This window comes from Carassius carassius, chromosome 9 (assembly GCF_963082965.1).
Source record: "Carassius carassius chromosome 9, fCarCar2.1, whole genome shotgun sequence".
NCBI classification, from domain to species: domain Eukaryota; kingdom Metazoa; phylum Chordata; class Actinopteri; order Cypriniformes; family Cyprinidae; genus Carassius; species Carassius carassius.
Genome location: NC_081763.1, coordinates 19,975,395 through 19,991,573, shown reverse-complemented (window position 1 = coordinate 19,991,573; position 16,179 = coordinate 19,975,395). Strand labels below are relative to the sequence as shown.

The window sequence follows — 16,179 nt, the reverse complement described above, 5'->3', positions numbered from 1 at the left end:
CCTCCCATTCTCTTTCTGTATCTATCACTGATCCCACAGTGTAAGGCAGCTAAACATACAGCGGAATCTTTTCAGTGAAGACAGCGACAGAGGTAAGACACTTTTATATTCATACCACCTAAATGTGCAATAATCGATGCCAGGAATGTCTGGGCGAAATAGATGGAGCACCTCGTTAGACCGTATCGGAGGTCAGGCATCGTGGGTGCCCAGACTGCGCAGTGCTCTTATGAGAAGCCACCTGCACGAGCCGCGACTCACGCACTTTATCCAGAAATCGTGTTTCGTGAAATCGTGCTTTTATGCGTTTCTGGCACAGCGCGGTTTCTGTCCAAATTCATGCGTCTCAAACCATGTGTGTTGTAAAGCTCAAATGCGTAGGCTTGATGTGATTTCTCTCGCGAATGTTACATGTGTGGTGCCATGTGAAAGATCCTGCATATGCTGTAGTTCACTTGGAGCTGGGCTTAATCTGTGGGCATGTAATAAACACGCAGAGCGACTGCAGGAGACACACCGTTAGATCGCCACTGACAGATGTGCGGAGGGGATTTGGTATTAATATACCATGGCGGGGTTTTGTTGGCGAACTGTATGGAATTACATTTGTTTCAATAATAATGAACGAAACTTTATAAAACTGAACGTAACTTTTTCAGAAACTATAAAAAATATGCCATTTGAAGAAGAAAAAAACAATGAAGACGAAAATAATTAACTCATTCGCACAAATTTAACATGCTCTTCAAATAGCTATGCTTCATTCTGGAAAGCATATTGGAAAGCTCTCGTGATTGTGATTTGTATTATTAAATATGTAAATAATATTTGACCTTCGATCGTCTCAGTCTGTAAAGATGAGCTCTTGTCCTTCAAGGCAGCCTGAAGTAAGCTTGTGTTACTGAATGACAATAATAACCTGCAACAAACTGTTGCACACTGTAACATGAAAAACTTGTATCGATGTTATTGGTTACTTCAGTAGCTAACACAAGATTACTTCAAGCTGCCTGAAGGACAAGTGGAGGAGGAAGATGATGCCGCTCCGTGTCTCCTGAGATCTCATCTTTACTGAGACGATCGAAGGCCAAATATTATTTATATATTTAATAACACAAGGCACAACGTACTGATACAAATCACCGCGAGAGCTTTTTTTTGTATTTTTATTAATGCAGAGAACAAAAACATACAAAGGTATAAACGTACATCACATAATATCCACCACAAAAAAACAACAACAAAAAAAACATAAAGAATAAAAAGGGCCAAAATCTAAACAAAATTAAACAAGGAGATCAAAGGTAAAGCAAATCTAACAGTCCTTATAGCTTTCTTATTAGACACTGAGATTACATTCATATAGTTTTCCATTTCAAACAGAGAAGACAGAGAATTTGCATTTGTGAATGTGAAATTTGTTTAGGATTAATTTTTTAATTAATAACAAAACTGTTATTTTCGTTTGTGGGGTCAGAGTCATAATACCCAAATATAATGTTTTTCATATGTACTGAGAAGCCTGGCAAAATTTTACACTTGACACCAATATCATCCCAAAGTTTCTGAGTGTAGTGACATGACCAAAATAAGTGTACAGTTTCTTCAGAACTCGAACAAAAAGAGCATGTAAGATAATATTTAAATCTTTGTATACACTTCTTTACAGGGTAGAACCTGTGTATGAGCTTAAAATTAATGTCTTTCACTTCGTCTGTGAATAAGATTTTTTTGCGGTAGAGACCAGATTTAATCACCGCGAGAGCTTTCCAATATGCGCGCCACTGGGTGGCGTCTGTACTTTCCGGTCAGAGAGCACCTGTCCATCAAAACCTCACTATCCAATCAGTGTAGATTACTGTTAAACCCGCCCCCACGAGAGGTTTGTGTCAAAACACCAAACGAAAAACTGCTAAACGTAAGCGAAATCTGTGGCAATGAATTTAGAATCCATAATTAGCGAAAACGAATCTTTGAAAAACATTAACAAAGAATATATAACAATAAGCATATTTGAAGAGCATGTTAAATTTGTGCGAATGAGTTCATTTTTTTTCATTTTCATAGTGTTTTTCTTCTTTTGTAATGGCATATTTTTGATAGGTTCTGAAAAAGTTACGTTCAGTTTTATAAAGTTTCGTTCAGTATTATTGAAACAAATGTAATTCCATAGAACTGCGTGACACGGTTTCGGCTCACGGAAAAAAGACGGAAAGGGATTGTGCCCCAGTATTTCATAACTTTGATACAACTCGTTTTGTCTCATGTATTATGCATATGTATGTTCGTAAGAAAGAGTGTTGGAAAGCATTACATCTACAAGAACCGTGTGGTGGAATTACATTAGCTCACAGGGTTTACGCGTTTGTACGGGTGAGAGAGTGAGAGATTTTGAATAATGATTAGTATTTCTTTAAATATGCTTCGAGAAGTAACAGGGCACTGGGTTTGATTGGTCTCTATGACAGTAGCTACAGTTCCAATTACCAGGATAACCTGTTGGACACACAGACACACACACACACACACACACACACATATCGGTTAGGCTACACTGTTTCGGATGTGCAGTATAAATGCACTCACATTATTTAAACTCTTTTTTTTAACTGAATTCTTAAATTATTTATATATATACATTTTACATTAAAAATGTGTACATTTTAGTTAAAATTCTTTAATTCACTTGTTGTTTCTTTATAATTAACTGTATTTTTTTCTAAATACAGCATGAGCAATTGATCTGAATGTAAGCATGGTTTAATTTAGCCATATGCGCAAGGCCACTGATAATTATATCTGTGTTGATGTTCAATATTACAGCATAATTGTGAGTGTGATATTCTTTTTATATTATATAAATTAGATTATGTGTTCTAATTTATAAGTTATATAAGTTATAATTTAATGACAAATAATTTACAGTTAATACAAAAACTGGACAGTTGGCAATATATTTAATTTCTGTCAAAGAAAATAGGTGCTAAAGCATCCTGATATGAGTTACCAAGTGCACAGATTGTAAGTTGGTCTTCTATAGTCTATCAGTCGATTCATATCACATTATCCTGACTGGAGTTAAAGATTTAATGGCGTACATTCACCAGTAAAACATCTCAATACTGAAAAGAAATTTCAAAATGGCTAATTAATGTCAATAAATGACCTGAAAGTGATAGTGAAAGTGTTAGCAGAGCTTAGCAGGATTACAGTCCCATTGGTTTGCACAGGTGGGTGCCACAGTGTTTGATGTCACTCTGTCAGTCATTGATGTTTGGAGCGATTAGCTCAGTTCCTCTGCTACATGAGCTCTGTGATTGAACAGATAGCCTAGGGCTCAAACGGCTGTGGACACAAAGGTCAAGCCATTTCAAAATCAAGGACATTTTGGACAATGTCTACCAGCATGACTCTGTTTTTACATCCCTCAAGCTTCATGGTTTGAGGGTGCACAACCTGGTCTTTAAATGGCCAAATGTGGTTGATGTGTGGCGTATGAAAGCATAATGAAGGAAATGGGCACTATGGTTGATGTTGTTCTTGTGCACTTAATGCATCTTTCTCCTCACTGCACAGAGAGGCGGTTATTGTAATGCCAAGCTCAGCTGTCCCTTTGCTCCACATTCATCCCTAAAAAGATCGAATCCCCAAAGGCTTTCAATGTGCCTTTTAATTAGAGCCTTATAATGGTATAAGATAGACAGAGACTGAAGGAGAAAGTATGTGTGTTAAGGGGGAGGGGTGTCTTATATTCTGCTTCCCATTAATGAATAATTGCTTTGATTTAGTAATGAAGACTGTGGCTATGTTGTGTATGATGTCAGAACCGTTATTTTTTTGGGGGGTTAAAGTTGTTTTTAATCACATCAAGTTTAGGCCGCACACTAATTCTGTGTAAAATTAAATATAGTTTAAGTCAAGTCAGTTTTGCTGTGATTCAGTGGTAAATTATGTTGTTAGAGTTAAAGTAAAGAAGTGCTGACTTGTGATATTAAAAAAATCATGTGCCTTGCTGCCTAAGCAAGCAACATAGTCTATAAATTGAGGTGAGTACTTAGAATGTTGAAGGTATTGATGAGAGATGATATCAGTGTTATGCTGAATCTGTAAACGTTTATCAAAAGTGTGAAAATGTGTTTGTTATATTGTAATAAAAAAAGAAATGAAATGTCTTTGCCATTGGCAAGAAAGAAACCAGTTTCATCTAGCCAGTCAATCTAGCATTTAAGCAAATTTTGTTGGAGTAATGAGGCTCTGGGTAATTAATAAATTATTTGGCTTATGTAATAGCAGGGTTTTCTTTTTTTTTTTTTTTTTTTTTAAGATTAAACTGAATGAGAGGGACCATGACTGTAATGACAAAGAAGTGACTATACAACATTTTAACATTTAAACCAAGCTGATAGGTATTCCTAGATATTTTTCTTAAGTAATATTATTCTATAACTATCTATATACAGTTACCAATCAAATCTACTAGCCATCACCACCCGACATGATCCTAAGCATTTCAAATATAAGCATGTAGGAACATTTGAATGCAGACCAGTAAACAAATCAGAAACGAATATGCGTAATGTAATATAATACAAAATATACATTACTGTTTAAAGGTTTGGGGTTGGTACACATTTTTAATGCTTTTGACTAAAGTGTCCAATTTTTACCAAGGCTGCATTTATTTGAGCAAATAATATTTATTTTTTATTTATTATTAAAATAATATTGTAAGTTATTTTAAAATGTAATTTAGTCCTATAATGTAAAGCTGAATTTTAAGCAGCCATTACTGTAGTCTTCAGTGTCACATGATCCTTCGGAAATCAATATAAAAAGCTGATTTGCTGATCAAGAAACAGTTCTCAATGTTGAAAACAGTTGTGCTGCTAAAATATTACATTTTAATTTTTTTATTTGTATTTTTATTTATTCAACTCTAAAAATGTAACAGACAGTGTGTGCTTGTCGCTTTAATAAATGAATACTCTTACCTATTTTGTGATTTTGGGTTTCAATCTGGCCATGATATTGCTTATTGTTTTAGCATGTTAAATGAAAGGAATATATGTCACAATTTGCCTTCTGTGTAGGAACGCGGAGACAAAAGAGAGCTTGAACTATCATTGAATTTAATGACCAAAATCACAGGGAACAAACATGTAGCACAGCGTTTAAGACAGCTTGCAGGACTCAGGAAACACTGGGCTTAAATACACATGGAACGTAATGGGACACACCTGAAATCAATGAACAATCAAAACACTGGAGAAACTGGGTAATGGGGGGCACATGGGGAGCAAAACAAAAGACGCAGAACTGACAATATGTGGATGGTGAATGCAATTTTAACAAGAGAATCTGTTTCGAATGATACCAGTTATCATTTAATGTCAGTTAACATGAACTCAAATCAATTTATAACCCAGACATGTAAATGCTTGATATTTTCAAGTTTTTACAACTTGTGTTGTCACCTCAGTAGGATGGTATTTGTACATGATTTCCCCCCTGCAGTCCATTCCTAATTTAGTTACATTTTAAGAGACAGAGAAAAATACTTAAAGACACATGCAGATACCTTACAGGTATTGTCTAATATGTGTTATTCAATACAAACATTAGACCCACACAAATCCATACATAATTTGCATTCATTAGTATGAATTTGCACCTGTGTGTGTGAAAGCAGATTTATTTCTGTGGGCTGGACGTTATAATGAACGTGTTTCCCACCTAAACATGCTCATCATCTTCACGCGTTTGCCCAGCGAACACTCTTCCCTCTAGTTGATCTACAACTTCCTGCCAGTCAGGCTGTCTGAGTGTGTTATGATGATGTGCTGGTTGTAATAGTTGTGTGTCTATTAATTATAGAGTCTTATGATGATGGGTTAATGAGGCTTGCCTGTTTACCTTACTGTCACTTCCTATTGGCTGGTTTAGGGGGTAATTACACTAGTTACACTATTACTGTAACAAATTATTATTTGTCCGGTCTCGTCTGTGTTTTGATTGTGTTTAGTTTGCCTGCCTTGTTTGGATTCTCTTCAGTTTGGATTATTAAAGACTTTTGAATCTTCTTCGTGTGCTTTTAACAAACCAAGTTGTGACATTTACAACATGAATCTGTTAGACTGTCTGCAGACAGTCTACTGCATACATGTTTGTTGAGTTTTGTACATTTATATATTTAAATTAATACATTAAAATCAAAGTATGGAAATATTTTCTGAAGTTGTCATATGAAACTGCTTTTTGATATATTTTCTGTGTTTTATCTGTGTGGCGTTGCCTTTCAGTGCTTTATTTGTTGTTATATGGTTACCAACATGTTGCTAGATGGTTACTCTGGTGATGTGGATGGTTGTTAGTTGTAAGTCTATGGGATTTTGGTGGATTTTTTTGCAGGTGTAAGTCTTTTTGACAGAAAATAAGTATTTTTTCCTCGGAAAAGTAATAGCACATTTCTCCTCAATAATTGCATGGATTTTCATGTGCATACTACAAACAATTTGAGTTATGCACCAGTAGTAATAATTTTTGCTTTAGCAAGCATCACCAATAATTTGAATTTGGAAAGCATGAAAATTAAACAGACATTTTAATTATTGTGTGAGTCAGTATACATGTATGAAAAGGCAGTGTCAAATTTTTTGTTTGATTATCAAATAATCAAATCACAATTTCATATCCACATATTTATTTATACGGAGAGTAGCCTTGCAGTTAGAGGGATAATGTACAGCCAGAGTGATCTTGCATTTATTTTGTGATAATGACAGTCTGACAGTATACCTTACATAATACACGTTTAGGTTAAGTAAGATTTTATTTTATAAAGTATTCCATCTCAAGAAAGAAAAAAAAAAGAATGGTCCATCACTCTCACAGTCTTAAATTGAAGATCATTGTGATGATAATGTCCGAATAGAAGTGTTCAACACAGGCAGCAATATTACCACACAACCCTGATAAGAGAACGAGAAACAGAGAGACAGAGAAGAAGAGGGAGAGAAAGAGATTAAGGAACTAACATAGATATTTGAATGTGTCAAATACGCAAATGTGTAAAATGCACATTCAATTTAAGGTCCCTGCAGTTTGCCCCCTATTGAAGCATTTGATAAAATTATTTTTTGTGATGTTGCTGGCTATTTTTTAGCCTCTCTTACCATAACAAACAACTTACGTTTTATGCTTTGATGACTATGAGCACTAGAAAATCATTTTGAAGAGACATTAGTGACTTGATCTGAAACTAATTGAATTGTTTTGTTTGTATACGAGCAGTATGCACCATTTCTGCTTTTTCTCACATCTGAAATAGATAATTATTTACCATTTTACCTTTAGTGATATAATGCACTTGTATTAATGGAAAGATTTATGTGAAAAATTATATGCCAATTAAAATGTTGCAGCATTTTCATCATGCTTACTGATCTTTTATCACCTAGCTAAGTTTGATTTTGCATTACAATTAGTCTATTATAATTATCTTTATGTATATCTTTCTCTTTTATTGCAATATGGCAGATCTGTTTATTGGTTCCTGGATTGGTACAGATGTTCAAATCCTTGATACAGAGACCTTCACGTCCATATCTGTCAGAGACAGGCATACAGACAGGGTTAGTGTTCACGCTGTAAATACAGAAACTGACTGCATGTTCAAATATGAGCAAGAGAAGGTGTTCATGGTGAGAGACTTTTGTGTGTTAGTGTGTGTGTGTGTTTGAAGGGGTACCATCTGCCATCTGCAGCACTCTATGCCAGGCCCGTTACCCCCCCATCATCCACTAGTGAGTGTGTGAAGCATACAAACCTGGGAGTAAGAGAGAACGAGACAGAAGCTGAGAAATAGGAGGATTTTTAGCAACAATTAACCAGGAATGTCTTGGTGATTTTTCTTCTCTTTTTCCTGTTTCAGTTAGAAGAACCACTGTTCAGAGAGCAGCTCAGAATCACAGATACTGGTGTTTTTTTCTGCCTGTCCCAGTTCAATGTTTTGGCAATAAAGTTTATTTGAGTCTCGGCCCACATCTCAACTCCCACCCTCTCTCTATCTATCACCAGCAGCATGTAAGGATGTAATCAATCTCAATTTTGTGAATGCCAAGCTTTCTGTGGTTTTACTGGTTAATCTGATATATAGTTTATACATTTAATGGTGTTGGAGGAAAGAGCAGAATCTGCAGGAACAGAATTCACCATGGACTGATTGTACCAGCGGTGAATAACTTATAACTCAGCCTACTTGGGAATTAGAGTGCTACGCTACAACTTTTGCAGTCCTAAATATGTGAGGATTACACTATTAAATTTAAAATATAACCCTACAGAGTTTCTAAATCTTCACAGAAGCCTCCAATCATGTGTAATGTCTGGAACAAAATGTTTGGTGATTGGATTACATAAATGAGATCATGTTCTGTATGAAAGACTTAAATCCTTCAGACACAAAGGCTGATGTTCACATTTACACTTGTTTAACTTTTAAGAGATTGAACATTATTTAAATAAATGACTTTTGAGAGGGTCTTGAGAACAAAACCTAAACAACACACATGTGTCACCTGATATTGCTTGTTCAAGAAGGGCTTCATTTATAACAACAAAAATGAAAATAAATAAATGTCAGCTTTTCCAATTTATGCTATTAGTATTTTTTTATTTGTTCTATTAGTATTGCTTTATCTATCCATCCATCCATCTAGATAGATAGATACCGGTAGTTTCTAAAAATGTTATTTACAGTTTTAAATAAACTTGTTAAGCTGTAATATAAATTGTATGTAACAAGACTATACTAGAATTCATGAATGATTTATCATATTAAAGTTTTTATTGAACTTGAACACCCTTGACTTTCATTGTATAGCAAAAAAAGAAGAAAAAATATATAAAACAATAAGAAATTTCTCAAAATATCTTGTTTGGAAAGATATGTGGGTGGGTAAATGATGAATCTTAATTTTTGGGTAAACTGTCCCATTTAGAACTAATGGTACAACATAATTAAGATTATTAATAACAAAGACTAGAGAATACCCTTAAAGTCTTAAAGAGGCTTTGTTAATAATTAAAATAATTAATTGAGTTAGTTACAAACTAACTTTTACTTTGTAGCCTCTAGTGCAAACTCTATGTCTCACTTTAAGTAAAACCTTACATATGGCTTGTGCAACCCATACAAGTCACTTATCTCCACATTCTGACAATGGACACTTTCACGAACTATAAATGGACATTTTCTGTAACGATGCTTTAATGATATAGAAGCAAAGAAGCAGAAACATTAGTACATGCAGCTTCCTGCCCTGCACAGTAGTGTTTTCATTACCTAAATCATAATGATTTCCCCAGACCTGGATTGGTGCACAGCATGGCCCTGAATAGTTAAGGGACCCTTAATAAACAGAGTATCGTGAAGTGAGAATTAAATCACCACCATTCACTGCCTGTTTGCATTTGCGTTTGTTTGCAATATCACTGCGAGAGAGAGAAAAAAAGGGATGGTTGAGCCTGTTTTCTGCATTCTGGTTTGATCTGATTCTCTCCCATAAATATTTATACTTTTTTGCACTTCAATGCGTGCTGGAGTAATGTGTTCAGTGTGTTAAATGAGAATGCAAATGGTTTTAACACTGGTTTTGTTTGAGCTTGATTGTTGTTGAAAATGGTTATGATATTCATGTTCTTTTTTTTAATAATGTGAACAATAACTGAAGACCCTCCTGGGAAAGGTCTCATTTTAGAGTAGTCCTCCAGAGAATAACTTGATAACACAAACTTGGTTACCTTCTAAAGCACATAATCTGTGAAACTGTGAGGATCCCAAAACTCCCACTTGGATTTGTTGCTTCTTTTTGGTCTTTCATTAGTGCAGTGATTCTACAAGAATGGCTTTCGCTATGTGTGTACTTTTTCCACAGCAGTCCTCTGTCGGGGATTGAAAAGTTGAGTCAAACAGGATCTTAGACGTCTTCATAGTCCTGTTCTGAGCTGAATCCAGTAAAAGAAAATTGAGACATAGTGCCACTAAAAGATCAGGATCTGTGTTATGAGTTTAGCTTAGACAGGTTTCATCTAACTGGCTTTCATCTAACAATTTCTCTAAATTAATAAATTTCTAATCAAACTATTATGTGGGCTTAAACAGAAATACATATTTTTATTTTCTCAAATAGAAAAAGATATATTGCTATTTCTCCACCTTTCACACAGATTTAAGAGGTGCACATCTGTGTAAAGAGCTCAAGCAGTAGAGAATGCAGTAGAGAAAGTAACACAGAGGTCATGGGGTTTTCTCCCTGGGAATGCATAAACTGAAAAATTGTATATCTTGAATGTCATTCAAGTTGATTTGAATGACAGAAACTGCTTTTATACACATGCATAAATGTAATTAGAATGTGTGTTTCAAACATGTCACCGACAGTAACATTCTGAGGTCACTGAAGTCAGCTTTACTGAGAGCCTTTACAGGAAAATCATTCATTCACTGAAGAGTGAATCAGAAATGTTCCTTTCCCTTTTACATATGCTCATTAGATTTGTTATGCCCATTGTTGCTCAGAAAATATAGTTTTTAGTTTTTTTTAATTAAGAGGCTGACAGGGCACAGTAATTATAATGAATAGAATATAACTGTGTAAGTTAAAGTTAAGGGGCAGTGGTTGCCTAATAGTTAGAGAGTCGGACTTGTAACCTGAAGGTTGCGGGTTCAAGTCTCAAGTCTGGCAGGAATTTTTGGTGTGGGCAGTGAAAAACCAGCACTCTCGTCCATCCTCAGTACCACGGCTGAGGTGAGACCCTTGAGCAAGGCACTGAACCCCAAACTGCTCACATGGCTGCCCACTGCTCCGGTTGTGTTCACTACTGTGTGTGCACTTGGTTGGGTTAAATGCAGAGCACAAATTCCAAGTATATATGGGTCACCATACTTGGCCACACATCACGTCACTTCACTATCACTTTAACTTTCACTTAAATTACATATTGATGTATTAAAACACACCTTCCTATTATAAATGTTGTATTGTGACAACATTATAAATTTTTTAGAACAATTACATAGTGCAAATATTCGATCCCAATAATATATTTTTATTAGGGTATCTTAAGTGTGGTTAATTCAGTAATTCCCCCCTTTTTTAGTACTGGGAACATTTTAGATGTGTTTTTTTTTTACACTGATATATCTGTAAAAGTGAAACATAAGAAGTGATTCTGTTTGAGACAAGTGCATCGTGACTTAATGGGCAGACGCAGTGGCACACAAATCTCAGTGTGTGAACGTGTGTACAGACGAGGTCACTTTACTGGTCTGTACTCAGGCCCTCATCAGACTGACACGTTCACTCAAGCACAGCATGTTTGCAAGGTCAGCAGTCACCAATGGGACTTCCATTTCTAACTCTTTTTCTCCCTGTGGACCCACACTAGTATTACACAGTTACTGAGGCACATAAATGGAGACACAGTTGCCAGAGTGGGGCTAAATGTGTCCGCTGAGACTTATCAGGACACTTCTCTTCTGGCGCTTTTTAAACTCAATCTATATACACTGCTGTTCAAAAGTTTAGGATCAGTAAAATTTTTAATGTTTTTTAAATAAGTCTCTTTTGCTCACCAATGCGGCATTTATTTGATAAAAAATACAGAAATAAATGTAAACATTTGATAGAGCAGCCATGTTGAGCATTGCATTTTTCCCTATACAAAACTATACTTGGGTATTCTATAGTCTAAACTTGCTTTCCAACAAAAGAGAGCATTTATAACATGTTTCTTCAATGTTTCAAATATCGTCCTTTTGTGAACTGATGTGGCTTCTTAGAAAATATATTCTGTACTGTTGAATACATATATACTTATTCATTATGAAAATACACATGATTGAAGAACACAGATAAACTACTGTATATTGTCGCAGTTGGGTTTTACCATTCAAAATGTTTCTATCTGCTTATTATCCAGCAATGAAAGCTGGATGCATTTGTCCGTAATAGGAATTTCCTGGAATGTCATTGGTTCTATTACTTCTGTGATGCATATATGTGGAGTTTCTGTGCTAGAGCACCCTCTGGCTTCCAGTATGAGTGAAACAGACAATACATGTGTTTATAGCCCTCCATAATGGTCGATCCATCCAGTAAAAATAGGACAAATAATACTTCTCTCAATTTTTTTAAGTAGACTCTTAATAATCCATGTCTTTCTTCAGTGTACAAAAGTGTACAGGATTTTGTTGTTGTTATTATTAAAAAAAAAAAAAAACTGTGGTAAAAAAAAAAAAACGAAACAAAAAAAGCACACACAAGTCATCTAATTGCCCATTTGGGCAGTGGCAGCCCAGATAAAGTCCAATTTATATATTAATCTATTAACTCCAATAAACTGTCTTACTCTCATTATCTGTCGCTATTTTTCTGTCTGTGAGTCATGACTTACTTCTATTTTCAGAACCATGGACAGCTCAGTTACTTCTGTGCTCAATCAGGAAAACATCACATGCTGCAGACATGCTCCCATCATGCAGAGATGAACTGCTTTCTGATTCACAGGGTTTCACACACTAAGCAGGGCATATGTATAGAAGTTCACTTCTTTGAAGAATTTATTCATTCATTTAGATCTCACAAGATATAAGTATAAGTGTGTTAAATTACAGTGTTACATTGTTTACTGTTGCATTGGTTAATTTTCACTTTTACATCTGAATATAGAATTGAACAGATTTCACTAACCATGGAATCTCCACATCTTTGATTTGATACTCTTTAGCAATTCGTATTGCTGACTTTAATGTTGAAAGACAGCTTTATTCAAATTCATTGGTGCTTCATGGTGTGCCACCCTAATTTCTCTTTAAAAATATGGTTCTTATTTTAAATCAAATCCTAGATAACTAAACTTAAAAAAAGTTTTTTGCACAAAACATGGAGGTGAGCATGTAGTCTAGTGCCAAAAGAGTTCACTTTAATTACTGTTTTATTGCAGGATGTAACATTTAGGCTTCCTGTTGAGCCAAATGTCTTACGAAGCATATAATGGAATAGTAGACTTTTATTTCCTTTCAAACCCTAATGTTTCCTTTAAATTTTGATTAAATAATCTTGGTAATGGAGGAGGCCAGAGTTAATAGAATCCTATTGAAGATTTTAGATGGGGTGAAGTATAGGAGTGACATAACTGAACATTATGATTAGTTTAGCCTTCTCTATACTGTTCACTCCATGCCAAATTGTTCACCAGAATTAACACAAACCTTGGGTGTTTTACTGATTTTGCACAGTTCCTCTGTCAGTGGCCAGCCTCAATAAGCTGTTCTTTGTGCAATTTCTAAGTCTGATCTATTCCATGATTCAGTATTAGTGGATTAGTAATGATGCATTGCCAAATGGGCTTCCCTCTCGCATGTGATTGGGTCAGTGGATAAAGCATCAGGTCAACTCTTGTCTGGCACCACAACATTTTCCACAAATTTCAGCAGCCTTTGTATTTCTGGGTAAATGTTGATTTCCATGCCAAACCAGGGGGACTTGAGAGCCTCGGGGGCAGTTATTTCCCCTCACAATCATATGATAACCAATCATAATGCGTTATGCTACTTGTGCAAGATGCATGCCTAATTTGTTCTGAGTGAGTCATATGTCACTGACACGTTGACTTGAATTACTGCTTGTGTGTGTGTGTGTGTGTGTGTGTGAGTGTGTTTTCATGCACATATTAGTGAGGTTGTTTTGTCCTTTTTACACTAAAAATCAGCCAAAAATTCTTCTGACTAAAACACTAGTTCTTTCACTGAGTATTGTTAACCAGTATCACAAACAAGAAAGTTTTTCTTTTGAATACAGTGTGGCTAGTAATATTTATTTATTTTTATTTATTTATTTTTTTGTATCAGGAATGTGAAATAGGATTTATCCTTGTAAAAGGTAAAAGTGAATATTTTGCAGTGGCTAAATATTGTAATGTGATTCTTAATGTCATTTTTTTGTGATTACATAAGTGTCCTACACTGGTTGTTTGTTTATTTATTTAGTTAGTTTGTTTCCTAGTTAAATAAATGATAAATAAAAAATAATAATACAGTGCAATTATTCCTGTAAGTGTAAAATTGTTCATTTAACAAAAGTTGATATTGAGTTACTCATGTTTTAGACACAACATTGGCAATTACATTGACTATTATTGCACCACCAATAAGTATAGTTTCAAACAAACCCAAAGCATTATTAACCGTTTCGCCCAGGATTTCTGAAGTCAATGTGTTTGAGTGAATCGCTTGAGTGATTTAACGACTCACTCATAAAATAGCCACTTGTTATGTTCCTGAATTAATCTGCATATTTGAAAACAGTGCAATGATTAATTTAACGATTCACTCATGAGGTCGATAACGTACTGCCACTCCCTGGTCTAACGGTATTAATGCAGAAAGAGTCACTGATAAATCCCCACCACAGCATGAACAGTGAAACAATCAGTGGAAATCCCAGTGGTGTTAGACTGTGTTAGCACTCTTGGGACGCCGCTCATATTCAATATTGTGTAATATTAAAAACATCAAGCTTTGTGTACTGCCAAGCAATGCACAGACTGGAAATGTCAATTTAATTAAACTTCTTTTCAAAGACTGATTTCCTTTTAATATCTATACACCTCAGTCTCTTTACACCCTGTTCACAGTCTGGTCATCCATCTTCACTCCCATATTACCTCCATGCACTGCTTGATTATCACAGGCGAGCCAGCGCTGGGCAGCCAGCAGTATTCAGGCTGGTCGAGGGAGATTGAGCATTGAAAGAAAGGTTTTTATAAGCGCATGCTGTCATGCTCTGCTGCTCGCAGGGGTTACAATGGCAACAGTTGTGATGACTGTGCAAAATGGGATTATTGCAGTGTTGAGATTGTAACACACTGTGGTCCAACTATACAAATGCAGAAGCAGGGAGCAGGAGGAGGCTGTGCATGGGTTGATATAGTAGGCGCTGTTGTGCAATATGCACACTAGGTTACATTGATCTGGCTTACCTTTGTTGTGGTTTATGAAGGAAGAAGCCTGCAAAAACAGTAGTTGTTTTAGAGATGTTTCCATGTTGAAAGTACTTACTGAAGGGCTTGTATTAAAAACTGTGTTGAGTCTTTTTTGAGAAGCTTTAGCTTGAAATGATGGTTTGTAAATGCTATAACTGGTTTACAGTAGTTTAATTAGCAAGTGTGGCCTGGTTATGTAACGCTTATTAATTCCTAGTGGTGGGTTAGTGTAAGGCTTTAAAAACAGATGGCACAAATGGACAAAGAAGGGAGAGAAAGAAACGAACTGAGATGGAGGGAGAGGCGCACAGTTTCAGAGCTGAGTTAAATCATCAGGAAAGAGGGATGGAGGGCATGCGAGAAAGAAAGAGAGAGAGAGATGCAGCCTGTTCAACGCAGTTCACGCCCTACTGACTCACTAACACCCCAGAGTGCCACATGACCGCATGCATGGAGGCGTCTGAGTGCCTGGGGACAATGAAAAAGAAGAAAAGATGGAGTAGAGAGTTAGGACAAGGTAAGAGTGATTTTCAGTTTCCTTCGATATTTTAAAGTTAACAAATCAATGTAAAAACCAACAGAGAATCTAACCAATCACTGTAAAAAATGTAAATGTGGTCAAAATGTGGATTACTTATTAAATCGATCCACTAGAATTTCCATTCATCTCAAGAGTGACTGCCACACTGAACCCTTGATTTCAACCCACTAAAAAAAAAAAAAAAAGAGATGTTTCAATGCGTATTTAAATTTTAAATAAAAATAAAAAAGTGGTGCTAGTTCATCATAAATTCAACCACTATTTATATAATAACTTGTTTTAGAAAATCAAGACGAAATGCTAAAAGTAGAAAAGGACAAATTATTTAGGCAAAACATTAAAAGAATGTGAAATGGCTAAGCATCATGAAGAAAGCAGATGAAGAATATACATTTTTCAGTATTATTGCAGCTGAGAATAAAGTAAAGGACAAAGTTTTTGTAGCTTGAAGCCTGGAGATCCTTGTGATTCTCAAATGCAGTGAGAGGTCATTGTGCACTCCACAGCTGTTGACATGTGTTTGAAAACAGCTGGATGCCAGTTTCCCCACTCAGCCTATGAGCCATGTGTCACTCTTTATCACCTGCCCAGGG

The 16,179-nt window shown here is 35.6% G+C and overlaps 1 protein-coding gene across 1 annotated transcript in view; it reads left to right on the top strand.

Annotated features, from left to right (window-relative positions):
- Positions 1 to 16,179, top strand: part of LOC132149230 (protein phosphatase 1 regulatory subunit 29-like) — a 97,339-nt gene continuing 81,160 nt past the window's right edge. The window contains exon 1 of the mRNA XM_059558276.1: positions 1 to 92. The gene's annotated coding sequence lies outside the window, so the exon portion shown is untranslated. The remainder of the gene's footprint in view (positions 93 to 16,179) is intronic.